The 11,476-nt window shown below is 38.7% G+C and overlaps 1 non-coding gene across 1 annotated transcript; it reads left to right on the plus strand.

Annotated features, from left to right (window-relative positions):
• Positions 1-10,292: 10,292 nt before the first annotated feature.
• On the plus strand, positions 10,293-10,427 carry LOC116280701 (small Cajal body-specific RNA 11). Its single transcript, XR_004190192.1, has one exon.
• Positions 10,428-11,476: the final 1,049 nt, after the last annotated feature.

Below are 11,476 nucleotides of genomic sequence, written 5' to 3' on the forward strand. Positions count from 1 at the left end.
TCCATCATGTTTCTCACATGAAGTCTTCAGTAGCTTTCATCCATTAAGTGGCAGGGTGAATTATCTACAATAAAATCAACAAAAGCTGGTGGCTTTTTTAATATTTTACTGAGGAAAAAGGAGGCGGCTTCACATGATTAAATTTGTCTGGTTGAATTGAGAGTTTTCTGAATGATTAAGAAACTAGAACTTGAGTAAGTCAGAAACTCATGTGGTCTATAACAGAACCCCTTCTAAAGAAAAACAACATAAATTTCCAGATGAAGCAAACAGATGATTTGTGTAACTTCATAACTAGGACAAGAACTCCACTTGCCTTCAGTTCTGGATAAAGCCCCTGAATGGAGGCCACTCCAGGACGAGGGGGTAAAATGGGTTCTCAGTGACTTCTCGGAAAGAGAAAAGTTCTCTCTTGAAACTGAGCCCTTTGGTTTATTTTAATAATGTCTCCTTTTCGGTTAGGTGAATGGAGAATAGGGGAGTGAGTTTCGAATTGTCTGCTTTGCTAGTATGAATGGCTTTTACTTGTTGTATTTTTCTAATGAAAAGGAAAAGGATACAATACTCACTAGCGGAAAGGATTCTGGCGTTTGATTGAGACTGCCATGGGCTAGACACCGTGAGAAAGGTTCTTTCATACACATTCTCACTTTTAGGAATAGTAGCAATAATGATAGAATTCTACCGGCATAGCCACCATTGACGGAGAACTTGCACGTGCCAATGAATGTCAAGCATTTGACACAGGTCACCTTGTAGCACCTATCAGTACCTCATTCCTTGTTGTATTATCTTAAGATAAAGATAAAACTAGCTCAAACTTGTGAAAGGTAACTTCTGTGTCCATGGACTTTCCTCTCCTTTTGTAATCTTATTAGCTCCCTTGTAGGTAACAATTTCCACACAATCTCAGCAACCCCCGTGTGAAGACAAGCAAAATTGTATTTTTTAGGGGACACATAGCATTGTGCATCATCTGTTACCTCCTTTTTGAGCTCTCTGGCCAGTTGGCTTGAGAATAACCACCCATTTATAAATCAAAGGCAAAATGTCTCCGCTCACCTAGGAAGACAAGCCAGATTAGGGGAAATTAGATTGTTTAAAATCTGCTGGCCCTTGTGTGTCTATCACCATTTTACTGTTTTACTGTTTTACTGCTCCAGGATTGGGGCTTTCCAGGAATTCCCTCTTTTGATTCTTTTGTACTATTACCTAATGCTAATGATACAAACACATAGGTGGTGTGACCACAGTGGGATTGGACACACCATTTCTACCTAGCATTCGGACTTTTTCCCATTCCTTTATTAGATAATATGAGAGACTCATAGTGTTGGAAGCAACCTTGGTCAGCATCCTATTTTTAAGAGGCTTATCAAGGTCACATAGTCAATTAGCAGAACTGGGGTTAGAGCCCAGGAAGCAGATGTTTTTCTCGGTGAATAAAAGATAATATGGATGTACTTCAGAATCAAAAGATCTAGCTGTGAATCTCCATGCTGCCACTTGGCTGTGGGGCCTCACATAACTCACTTCACCTCCCCGAGGCATTTCCTCACGGCGCTGTGAACATCAAATGAGATAACAGGTGTAAAGTACCAGACACTGTGCTTGTATGTAGTCTGAGTGCTTGATAAGTGCCAGTTGCCATCCTTTCCAGATCAGGGCTTTTGGTTTTGGACGGGGAGACAGCCCCCTGCCCCCCCAGGTAGCAGTTTCCCATTGCCTCCTCTGCTTTCAGAGCAAGGAGATGGGTTGGTCACCGGGCTGCCCTTTGATGAGTTGTGACCTGAGTGTTAGTTATCACAATGCCAGGTCAGAGGAGGGGACTGCGTCTTGCTGGGCACAGGGCTTCCTTCAGTATAGAAGATGCTTCACTTGAGTCCTGAAGCCAGAAACCATCTCAATCTTTTTTATGATTGTTCTAACCTAAGAAGCTCTGGGAGACTCCAGAGAAGTATTTTGGGTGGAAAATAAAAGTTTATTGTTCCCACTTGATAGTTCCAAGGGGAGAGAAAGAGCCCAGAATGTAGTCTGAACTCCCTCTTTGGCCCTAAACACATTGCACTCTCAAATGCAGCCCGCAACTTGTAATTGAATCCTATTACTTGCAGGCACAGTTTTCCCACTAGAAAATATTGTCTTAATTTTCACTAGCGTACTGACTCCTCAAAATCTAACTGAAAACTTTCCATGCTACCCAAACGTCCTAGCTAAACAAACATAGAAGCTTGCACTAATACTTGTTCCAAATGTTTTCCTTTCTCGTGGGTTACTGACCCAGGGTATTTTCACACGTGGTTACTTTCCCAGATACGGGTCTAAGTGGATTCTGAAACATACTTTCCTCATCTTACAACCTTCCAAGCCGCACTGGCAGGACTGCTGCTCTACTGCTAGGTCCGCCTACATCTCCTCAAGGCTGCACGAGAGCCCACTCCAAACTCCGCCTTCACAACATTTTTGCTTCAGCCACTTGGAGGAAAGACAAAAAACAAAAGTTAATTAACTTTTGGAGGAGCCTATTATATGTAAAAACTGAACAAAATTCTGTCACCTTACAGCTGACCTACATGATAACTTAATATGATACTTAGCATTTCTAAGCTTCAGTCTCCCCACCGGAAGAATGGCCAGAGTAAGAGCACCATTCCATGAGGTGGTGTGGAGTAATAAGAGAGAAAATGACTCTCAGGGGTTCGGTGTAGTGTCCAGTACACAGAAGTAATCCATGAATGTTGGCTTTTAATATTGTTGTGCGTTGTCATTAGACAACAGAGAATACGATGATACGTAAGACATATTCCCCACCCTCAAGGAGCTTACAGGATGGCAAGACGCAACCATGTGACAAGACAGCAGCATTGGCAACATCCTTATAAAGTAAGTGATGCTCTGATTTGTCAGATGAGTGAGGGACAGAAGACTGTGGGCTGAAATATAACCTGGCAAGACTTTAGGGTGATGGAGAAATAACGAGCTAGAATGAAGTGCACTTAGGTAGACAGTGAAGGGGTGGAGCATTCCTGGTAAGACAAACAGTGATGAGCAGCATCCTGAGAAAGGAATGTTCAAGTGTTTAGAAAACCACGAGTAGCAGGTGAAGTGGAGAATTCATGCCAGTGTGGGTTGAAGCCAGAGTAAGATAAGCATTCAGTGGAAGTGCACATTGTAAGCATTTGGAGTTTTCAGCCCCAAAGCTATAGAAGCTTAATGTGGTGGTGGTGGATGGAGTGGGTTTGGGAGGGAGAGACTGCAATGGAGAGTGAACATGTTATTAAAATCATCTAAATTTAAAGTAAAGAGCAGAGGTTTGACTGACTGCCTGGAGATGGAAAGGGAAGCCAGATCTGAAAGAAACATAAAGGGAAGAACTGTGTCCCGACTGAGTGAGGAGGGCGAAAGGGAGTGGGGTTGATATGCAAGGAGAACGGAGGCCCAGAGCACTGTAGGTTTTAATCACAGGAGGCAGGGAGAAGGGGCCATTTGTAAAATATGATGGTCCACATTCAGTCATTAGTTTAATAATATCAATTCTGCACTTTCTCTGCCAGACCCTGCGCCGGGTCATTGGGATCCAGAGATGAATACACCTGTCCCTGCCTTCCAGGAGACAGCAGTCGAGTCAGAAGAGGAAACTAGCTGGGGAAGAAAAATGAGTATTTGCTCAGAAGGTGATAGAGCTGAGAAAACTCGATGTCATCCAGAGTAATCCTCACTCTACCCCGCCTGAAGGAAACTGTAAAGACAAGAAAACTGAAGTCCGAAGAGAGTAAAATTCACACTTTTTGTTACTGTCAAAGCCACCCCACAATGTGAACCCTGAATTCTTTTTTTTTTTAAGGGGAAGTAGCTGGGGAAAGGAAGTGGAAAGGTGAGGTGGCAGTCCAGTAGGTGACCTACCTGCTTGTATGATTCCAGAGGAGAGCTGGATCTTGATTTGGACTTGACCTTGACCTGTGGAAGAGTCAGACCTTGAATGAGGTGGTCTCACTGGGATATGTTGGACATATGGAGAGGGGCACATGGGATCCTCTTTTCCAGCTCCACTCTCCTAGAACCTTCCTTTGAACAAGTTAGGATCTGGAGAAGGCAGATGTTTGCAGGTGTGAGGTGATATCTCATGGTGATTTTGATTTGCATTCCCTGATGATTAGTGATGTTGGGAACCATTCCATGTATTTGTTGGTCATTCGTGTATCTTCTTTAGTAAAATGTCTATTCAGATTCCCTGGCCATTTTTTTAAATTCTAATATTTTTATTGATTTATAGTCAGTTTGCAATGTTGTGTTAATTTCTGGTGCACATACACACACATATGTATATTCTTTTTCATATTCTTTTCCATTATAGGCTATTATAAGGTATTGAATGTAGTTCCCTATGCTATAAAGTAGGACCTTGTTGTTTATCTATTTTATATATAGTCGTTTGTATCTGCTAATCCCAAACTCCTAATTTATCTCTCCCCCACCTTCCCCTTTGGTAACCACAAGTTTGTTTTCTATGTCTGTGGATCTGTTTCTGTTTTGTAAATAAGTTCATTTGTGTCATGTTTTAGATTCCACACATAAGTGATATCATATAATATTTGTCTTTCTCTGTCTGACTTACTTCACTTAATATGATCATCTCTAGGTCCATCCATGTTGCTGCAAATAGCATTATTTCATTCTTTTTATGGCTGGGTAGTATTCCATTGTATAAATATACCACATCTTCTTTATCCAGTCATCTGTCGATGGACATTTAGGTTGCTTACATGTCTTGGCTATTGTTAAGTAGTGCTAGCATAAACATTGGGGTGCATATATCTTTTTGAATTAGACTTCCCCCTGGCCATTTTTAATTGTGTTGTTTGTTTTTCTAATGTGTTGTGTGAGTTCTTTATATATTTTGGATATTAATGCCTTAACAGATATATGATTTACAAATATTTTCTTCCATTCTGTTTGTTGCCTTTTCATTTTGTTGAAGGTTTCCTTTGCTAGACAGAAGATTTCAGATCTAAAAAAAATCATAGCTTAGACCTATGTCAAGGAGCTTACCTTCTATGTTTTTTTCCTAGGAGTTTTATTGTTTCAGGTCTTATTTTCAACTCTTTAATCTATTTTGAGTTAGTTTTTGTGTGTGGTATAAGATAGTGGTCCAGTTCTATTCTTTTGCATGTGATTGTCCAGTTTTCCTAGCACCATTTTTTGAAGAGACCTCATTGTATATTCTTGGCTCTGCTGTCGTAATTTAATTGACAGTATATTGCATGGGTTAATTTCTGGGCTCTCTATTCTATTCCATTGATTTATGTGTCTGTTTTTCTGCCAGTACCATAGTGTTTTGGTTACTATATTTGTGTAATACAGTTTTAAATCTGCAAGTGTGATGCCCACTTTGTTCTTTCTCAAGTTTTCTTTGGTTATTCAAGGTCTTTTGTAGTTCCGTATGCATTTTAGGATTGTTTGTTCTATTTCTGTGAAAAATGCCATTGGAATTTTGATAGGTATTATATTAAATCTATAGATTGCTTTGGGTAGTATAGACATTTTAACAATATTAACTTCTAATCCATGAGCATGAAATATCTTTCCATTTATTTGGGTCTTCAGTTTCTTTCATCAATGTCTCATAATTTTCAGTGTACAGGTCTTTTAGCTCCCTGATTAAATTTATTCCTAGGTATTTTTTGCTTTTTGATGCAATTATACATCAGATTGTTTTCTTAATTTCTCTTTCTCATAGTTCAATATTAGTGTATAGAAACACAACTGATTTTTGTATGTTAATTTTGAATCCTGCACCTTTACTGAACTCTTCTATTAGTTCTAACAGTTTTTTGGTGGAGTCCTTAGAGTTTTCCACACATGATGTCATGTCATTTGGTAATAGAGACAGTTCTACTTCTTCCTTTCTAGTTTGTATGCTTTTTATTTCTTTTTCTTCCCTGATTGCTCTAGCTAGAAGCTTCCATCAGTATGCTGAATAAAAGTGGCAAAAGTAGGTATCCTTGTCTTGTTCCTGATCTCAGAGGAAAAGCTTTCAGCTTTTCAACATTGAGAATGATGTTTGCTGTGGGCTTGTCATATATGACCTTTAGTATATTGAGGCATGTTTTCTCTATACCCACTTTGTTGAGAGTTTTTATTGTGAATTGATGTTGAACTTTGTCAAATGCTTTTTCTGTCTATTGAGATAATCAAATGATTTTCACCTTTCATTTTTTTAAATTTGGGTGTATCACAATAATTGCTTTGTGAATGTTGAACCATCCTTACATCCCCAGAATAAATCTCACATGATCACAATCCTTTTAATATATTGTTGAATTCAGCTTGCTGATATTTTGCTGAAGATTTTTGCATCTATGTTCATCAGGGATATGGGCCTATAATTTTTTCTTGTATCAAAGTAATGCTGACCTCATAAAGCAAGTTTGGAAATGTTCCTGCTCTTCTACTTGGGGGGAAGAATTGGAGGAAGATTAGTTTTAGTTCTTCTTTACATGTTTGCTAGAATTCACTAGTGAAGCCATTTGGTCCTGTACTTTCATTTGTTGTGAAGTTTTTGATGACTGATTCAGTCTCTTTACTAGTAATCAGTATGCTCAAATTTTCTATTTCTTCATAATTCAGTCTTGGTAGGTTATGTTCTATGAACTTATCCATTTCTTCTAGGTTGTCCAATTTGTTAGTGCATAATTGTTCACAACAGTCTCTTAAGAGCCTTTGTATTTCTGTGGTATCAGTTGTAACATCTTCTGTTTCATTTCTGATTTTATTTTTTGTGTACTCTCTCTTTTTTTCTTCGTAAGTACAGCTAAAGGTTTTTGAAATCATTTCAGAAAAAAAATCAGCTCTTAATTTCATTGATCTTTTCTATCTTCTCTTACCCTCTGTTTCATTCATTTCCGCTCTGATCTTTGTTATTTCCTTCCTTCTAATAACTTCAGCCTTAGTTTGTTTTTCATTTTCTAGTTCTTTGAGGTATAAAATTAGGTGTTTATTTGAGATCTGTCTTTTTCTTAATGTACGCATTTATTGTTATGAATTTCCTTTTAAAAATACTTTTCTGCATCCCATACATTTTGCTGTGTTGTATTTCCATTTTTATTTGTTTCAAGGCATTTTTTTGTTTGTTTTTTCTTTTTGAAAAATTGGTTTTTCAGTAGCATGTTGTTTAACCTCCACATACTTGTGAATTTTCCAGTTTTCCTCTGGTAATTGATTTCTAGTTTCCTTCCACTCTGGTGGGAAAGTTCCTTGATTTAATTTTAATCTTCTTAAATTAATTAAGATTTGTTTTGTGGCCTGACAAATGACCTATCCTGGAGAATGTTCCAAGTGCACTTGAGAAAAAATGTGTATACTGCTGCCTTTGTATGTTATGTTCTGTAAATGTCTGTTAATTCCATCTGGCCTAATATGTCATTTAAGTCCACTGTTTCCTTATTGATTTTCTGTCTGGATGATCTATCCATTAATGAAATTGGGGTATTGAAGTCCCTTACTATTATATTGCTATTTATTTCTCCCTTCAGGTCTGTTAATATTTGCTTTATATATTTAAGTGTTCCTATGTTGGGTACATAAACATTTATAAATTGTTCTATCTTCTTGTGGAATAGCCCTGAATTCTTCTGTTGTACATGCTACCATCTCTCCATACACAGCCCTCACTGTTGGGAACACATGCTTGACACTCAGTCATGCACTGCCTTGTGATGTCATTCACAAGGTACCAAACAAGGAATGGAAGTCATGGCAATCTGCAAAGTGTGAGGGAAGGTAAACTGTTGCTGACTTACTTCTCCTGTGCTGGTGACTTTACCCCTGAAAGATTCTAAGCAACTTCCAAGGACCATGTAATCAATATCTGTGGAAATGAAAACATCAACCACCATCCAGATGGAAGCCTGCCTCTCCCCTCTCCCCAACGGGCTGTACACGGACATTCTTGAAGTCATGTCACTCTGATTCTTCAGTGTTGTTCACATCAGTCATTTCATTTGTACCACTACCACCACTGTCTTGGTCCAGACCCTCACCTCCACTATCTCCTAATGTTTTGCCTCCCTCACTCCAATCCATCTTTTTCAGTCTGCCATCACAGAGCAGAAAATGTGGCTCTCCTCTTTAAAAACCACCAAGTTTTCTTCCTTGACTGCAGGATAAGGTCCAATCTTCTTAGTATGACCAGAAGTTCTTTTCCTTCCAGAATTCCCTTGCTACTCCTGTCACTCCAGGTACTCTACTGTCCCACAGAAAAAACTACCCACCATTATCTGAACACCTCAGGATTTTAACCCCCCTACGTATTTGCATATACTGTATATCCTGCTTCTTTTCCTTCTTCTCACTCTCTGAACTCCATGTTTCAATGCCCACCTCAAAAATCACCTCCCTTGAATACATACTTCTATTAGTTTTATTTATTTATAACACACACCATTGACCAAAAAAAATAAGAGGCTATAACATCACAAATGGAGATTTATACTATATAGCAAATTAAAATATATTCTGAAATATAGCAGGAGCCATGTTAGGCCCCAAATCCCTTCTCAAACAACCCTACACATTTCATAGTCCCTCTGAGTTCAGTTTCTGGCGTCTTTATGTGTTTCTGTGTCTTAGTCCTCCCCTAGACTGAGTCCTTAAGGACCAGAATTTCATCTCTCTCATTTCTGTATTTTCAGTGTTGCAAATAACATCTAGCACTTGTTAAGCAATAAATGGCTATTGGATAAATGAGTAAATGACTGCTTCAGTGGCTATCATTCTTCTCTTTACACCCCCTCCCAGTACTGAATAACTTACACATAATATACGAAGTGATGGAGAGAATTCAAAGAGAAATAAATACCCAAGTACTTAGAAATACAATCACCCTCTTTGGGGGAAATTGTTTGATTTGGGGAATATGTTGAATATCAAGAAAGAAAATTCGGAAATAAAAGAAATGGAAAAAGAAGCCAGTGAAAGACAGAAAAGCGGGTCAAGAAGGTAGGAGCAGTAAGGAAGCAGGGAAAACAGGAAAGAGTGTTGTGTTAGCAGCAATGAATACTCGGGCTCCACAAGCTTGTCTTGAGTCAGATGGGTTTTGCATTCCCTTTGCCACTTTTGTAGCGGGTGCTAAATAAACAGTCTTGTCTGAAGCTGAGCAGAGAACCTTTAGAGTCCCAGGTCAGAAGCACAGCAGAGTGAGTGACTGCCCTGTCCTCAGATTTAGTTTATACCCCAATGTGAACACATCTTCATACTATCTGCTCTATTTATTTTTGCATCAGCCTCAACCACTTCTGGCTACCTTTTCCTCTAGACTCTAGACCTGTCAGAAACAACCCCTTTATCTACATTTACCAACTCTGGTTGTCTGGGGAATGGGCATTCCTTCCAGATCTCCACTGATTTCTGCATCTGCCTAGGTATTCCTGACTTCCTCGTGCTCTAGGATGTAACCTGTGGGTCTTCCTCTGCAGTCCTGAGTAGTCTCACCTTACTCTTCAAATGTGTGTATGCCAACCTGGGCAGTTACACGGCTCAGAAACCCTCATCTTCTTCCCCGTTCCCAGCCCTGATTGCTCTTGGCTCTGACAGATTCAGAGATTAAAATGTTCTTTGTCTCTTGGACTAAGGTTTTGAATTTACTAAAAAGGAAGACTATGTTGCTTTGGTATTTCTCCAATATGCTTTTACTTAAAATCACTATAAATTCTTAAAAGATTGACATCTGGTAACAAAAGGCAGTGATTACATTGAAATACTTGATAAAATTTCTACCACGTATTGTGAGAAATTTCATCCAAACGTTTCTGATTTTGAAATTGCTCCCTTATAATTGCTATTTAAGTCCAGGAAGGATTTCAACTGCCATCTATAACATTTTTAAAGTTATTTTTTTCCTTTGAAATTACTTAAAAGAAGCTTGTACCACATATATTTATATTTCATAAATTTAAGAATTAGGTGGTTACTAACTCAAACGTATTCCCCAGATAGAATTACCAAAAAAACTATTTATGATAGTTTGCAGTCATTCCTTTCCACCCATTCTCATAGAGACAATCCTTTTCTCTCTAACTTTCAAGGGGGAGAAAATTGTCACAATGTAAAAATACTAAGTGGGAAAATGGGTGCTTTCCCAGACTGAAGAAGAACAGACTACCTCTTTCCTAAGCAAGTTGTCAAAGGGTAGAAAAGGGAAGAAGAAAATATCTTATGATTTTGGTGATTTCTGCAATGACTTCTGGGAACTTTAAGAGTTTCCCAGAAATTAAAGAAGTAAATTGCAGCTGTAAGAGGTCCAAGACCTCCCTCTGCTCAGGTCTAACAGAAGAGACTGGCAGGCCGTACAGCAGTCTCCCTCTCAGTCTAGGAGGGCTGTCCTAAGAGCAGGGCTGGCTCTTAACGGCCAGAGGACACGAGAGGACAATTTAAGAGAAAAAAAAAATGAGAAAAAAAGGAATACAAGACCCTACCCCTTTCCAAAAAAAGATAGGAATTCATCTTGCAAATGTAATTTATGGTACTTTTACATACAAGGATTGTCATCTCTCCCACCCGAGGGAAACAGAACAGTACACGTTTTCAGCAGTGAACTAATAGACTACGATAACCCCCCAAATTATCACCACGTCAGGATTTTAAGAAACGCTGAAATGTAAGGTCTGGAGATAGAGCTAATGATTCTAAAATGCTGGAATGGTAAAATTATAGCGCTAGAAGAGACTTCAGAAATTATTTTGTAAATGAGGAAAATGAGACCTTGAGTGTATTTGACTGGTAGTGAAATGACTGCTCAGTCGTCGTCAAGATAAGTGCACAGAAAAGAGGCAACTCGCTTTGAATAATGGGAAGAATTATGTGCAGAGGTTAAAACTAAATGGGATTGGGTACAACTGGGAGGGATTGCCATGGCTCCATCTGCAAAACCCCAGAACTTCAATCCAGCTCTCCTAGGGCACACTCCTAGCTTCCTCCCCAAGAACAGAAAGAAGTTGGCAACAATGAAAGTGGTAATATAAAGAAACTGAAAAATTCAAAGTTAGTGATAACTGTGGGAAAATGAAGAGGCGAGAGGTGTGAAAGCCAAACTCTCACAATAATTATGAGAATAGAAAATTGACTAACTTTAGACAAAATAATTGTATAATCACATTATAAACTTTCTTTCAAGCATATAATTGAAAAAGGTGTCTTAACCTATTTTTAAGTGCCATTTTTGAACTCAGGTTTGTTGTTTTTTAAAGATTCATATGTTAATTTGTTCTACAGCTACTCTAAGTACCACTTCTTTAGAAAAGCAAATTATACTGTGGAAAAAAATGTTTAGCAAGAGCATCTGTTTTGTTCTTTGTGGGGGTGGCAAAGTTTCTAGATTATAAGCACCAGAACTGTCTCATTTTCTCTCCAAGCACTGGGTCCTACCTTTGTTATGCCTCTAAGTCAATATGACTCCCAGGTGGCCCCCACAGCCAGTGTG

Source organism: Vicugna pacos, chromosome 5 (genome assembly GCF_048564905.1).
Source record: "Vicugna pacos chromosome 5, VicPac4, whole genome shotgun sequence".
In the NCBI taxonomy this organism is placed as follows: Eukaryota; Metazoa; Chordata; class Mammalia; order Artiodactyla; family Camelidae; genus Vicugna; species Vicugna pacos.